Here is a 3467-nt window from a genome sequence, read left to right as displayed (position 1 = left end):
TTAGTAATGGCCTTCACAAATGTCATTCAAAACACTCAAAACCTCATCCATGCACGGCCTCATCTCCTTCTCCCCATGCAGGCACCTAAACGCCAGCTCCGCCACCGCCGTACTCATCCTCGCAATCTCCCCATCACTCTCAAATCCAAGAAACTCATCAACCAGCTCCACAAACGCCCCTCTCTCAATCCAGCTCACAGCCATGGTCGCCAAATTAATCTCATCACTCCTCCTACTTATATCCACCGCAGGCCGCGACGACACCAGCTCGACCAGAACCACTCCAAAGCTATAAACATCGTTCTTGCTACTCAAATGTTAGCTCTTCTGATAGCTGGGTCCACGTACCCCGGCGTCCCCTGTGGGGCCATGGACACATGCGTGGCGTCCACCGTGGACAGCCTCGAGATCCAGAGGGCGGAGCCAGGAAATTGTACAAGAGGGGGCAAAGAATTGCATATTTTCTCAACAGCCGGTATAACTTTTCTTTTGTTTTTTCTCTACAAGTTCCAGATCTTTGGTCTTTAACACTCAATGACTTTTTGTTTTCTTTTTCAGGTTTTATTAAATATTACTCTTAATTACATGTATGACTTTTCATTTTTTTTCCAAATAGGGCAATAAAGGTTTTTCTATTAAAATACTAAGACGGCAAGAGTAATATAAAATACACATATTATAGTGATATTATCTATATATCTTTGTATAAATGGATAACTCAGGTGGGGCAATTGCCCCATGTATTTATACACTAGATCCGCCCTTGTCGAGATCCTGAAATCCCCGAGTTTGACCGACAAGTTGGCGTCGAGGAGGATGTTGCTGGTCATGACGTCGCGGTGGATGATGTCGGATTTGTGGAGGAAAGCCAGGGCTCCGGCTGTTTCTAGGGCGATTCTCATCCGATCGGGCCATGTCAGCGGCCGTGGAGATGGTCGGAGACTGTGCCGTTGGCGACGTACGCGTAGACGAGTAGCAGCTCCTTGCTGGAGGCGGAGGTGCATCCGTAGAGTGACACGAAATTCTTGTGCCGCAGCGATGTAAGGATCTTGATCTCGTTCATGAACTGCTCCATTCTTCTGTAGTTGTGCTCGTGAAGTCGCTGAGTTTGCCTGATTATAGCGACGGATATCATCAGATCAAAATGAGGATCCAAAGAAAAACTTCCTTTAAGTTGAAGATACAATTGTCAACTGAACCTTAATATTTTGCTTTTCTCATGTGTTTTCGTTTTTGTCCTTTAATTTTAGTTGAAATACTTATAAGATTGAAAACGATTTTTAAAGTGTAGGTGATATATTTAAAAATACTCATAAATTAGCATCTTTAATTAATTAAAATTGGCCTTAGACATTTTTTTTAATGTACCGTAGTATGCAGTTCCGTAGCCTCCGTCTCCGACTTCTTTTGGTGAACTGAAGGAATCTGTGGCCACCATTAGTTCTCTGTAAGAGAATATCTTGGCTCCCAAGTAGAAGCTTCTAGATTCCTCGATGTCCGAATTTGTGGTTTGGGGTCCACTTTTCGATCTTCTCTTCTTGCATTGTGATGAATCGGCGAATTTTTGATGATGATGAATGCTCGTAAAAATAAATTACGACACAGAGAATTTTACGTGGTTCGATTTACTGAGGTAAATCTACGTCCACGGGGAGAAATGAGGGCAGGTTTGTATTGCTTGATCTGCGAATTACAGCTTACAACACAGACTTGCTATATGATTATTTCTCTAGAGAGATTCTAACCCTTGTCTATCAGATCTAAGTCCTATTTATACATTGAACTAAGATCGTGGCTTACATCATCACTCTAGGTCGTGGAGGTCGTGTAGGTCATGGCCTAAGATCGTGGCCTGAGTTGACGCCACGTGGTAGTGGGTGTGTTGGAAGTTGTGGAAATCCTGCATGGGTCCACTAACTCCTTGTTCGGTCGAATACTGAGACCGAACTGCTTTGGTTGCCGATCTGAGAGTAGAGCTTGATGCCGACCTGAGAGCAGAGCTTGATTGGTTGGCTTTTACCGAGCTGTAGGCTGAGGCCGAACTCTTTGGTAATGCCGAACTCATCCGAACTCTTTGGTCATGCCGAACTCATACTCTTCCTTGGGCTTCGGGCTGATGGGCCGTCATTGCTGTTGGGCTTGTTTAGTCCGTACCCCATCACTACCCCCCCCGAAAGACGAAGTGAATCACTTCGGCGAAGCGAGTCACTTCGGCATTCTGGATAAAGGTACGGGGGAGGCTGACGTCAGGGGACGTGCCTTGCATGTGACTGCATTAAATGCGACAGTAAAATCCGGCCGTTGAATCCTGAAAAGGTGGGATTCGAAACGGTGCGACGATTTTGAAATCTTCGCCGAATCTGATAAATACCTCCTTTCTTCGTCATTGAAGCACTTTTGCGACTGCTTCTTCTGCACTCTCTCTTTTTTGCGAAAATTCTCTCTCCGCTTTCAAGAACTTCTTCAGACTTTCTCCACCTTCAAAAAGTAAGAAAAATGTCTTCTTCTTCTTCTTCGGTGTCGGGTAGCGGTAGGAAAGGGGATAAGGGGTCTTCTAGCCGGAAAGAATCCGGGGAGAAGACCGTAGAGTATTTTCACAGTATCTTGAGTAAGGATACTGTGATATCCCTTCATGAAAAATACTCTTTTCCTGGGGGGAAAGCGGTGGTTCCCGATGATGATCATAGGGCTAACGACCCGCCGGAGGGTTATGCCACCGTTTACGAAGCCTGCTTAGAATGCGGGCTTCGTTTTCCTCTTCCCCCACCTTTTGTAGAGCTTCTTGATTTTTTTCAACTCCCTTTAGGTCAGGTGACTCCGAACTCTTGGAGGCACTTATCGGCTTTTGCTGCCGAACTGCGTAGGCTAGATAAGGATCTGTCTCTGAGGGCAATCCTTAATTTTTTCCAGTTTAAAAGGAAAGGATCTTGGTTTTACTTGATCCCCTTACAGCCTTTTAGGGCCTTCTGCAAAACCAAGTGGCCGAAATGGCAAAACCGTTTCTTTTTTTATAATAGGACTTCGGCTCCGGGCTTTCCTTGGAGAAGGCCGAAGTCCGTGATTCCCCATCCTCGGTTAGAACCGTTGGCCGAGCTCGAGGGCGAGCTCAATAAGATTCCTATGATTAGGAAACAGTATTCGGAAACTGAGCTCGTCAAGGGCGACCTCGTGTTCAATATCTCGTCTTCGGACGAAGAGGCCGAGGGTGAGGATTTCTCTTTATCTTTATGCTCTACTGCTTTAACGAAGAAAACTAACCTTGTTTTCTTGCTTTTTGGCAGTGTTCATGCTGAACAAGGCTACCCGAAAATCTTCGGAGTCCAAGGAGCCGGAGAGAGAGAAGGCTACCAGCTCGGCGCCTGATGCCGAGAAGAATCCGAAGAGGCAAAAGACCTCTTCGGATCCAAAGAAGCCGGAGTCCACTTCGGCAAGTAGGAAGGGGAAGACCCAGAAGCCCCCGAGAGCGC

The 3467-nt window shown here is 46.0% G+C and overlaps 1 pseudogene; it reads right to left on the bottom strand.

The window, feature by feature from the left end:
• Positions 1-2685, bottom strand: LOC121766679 (annotated as a pseudogene).
• Between the last annotated feature and the right edge of the window lie 782 nt (positions 2686-3467).

The sequence above is a fragment of the Salvia splendens genome, chromosome 15 (assembly GCF_004379255.2).
Source record: "Salvia splendens isolate huo1 chromosome 15, SspV2, whole genome shotgun sequence".
Classification (NCBI taxonomy): Eukaryota; Viridiplantae; Streptophyta; class Magnoliopsida; order Lamiales; family Lamiaceae; genus Salvia; species Salvia splendens.
Note: the sequence above shows the minus strand (reverse complement) of the source record. Positions and strands in the feature narration are given on the sequence as shown.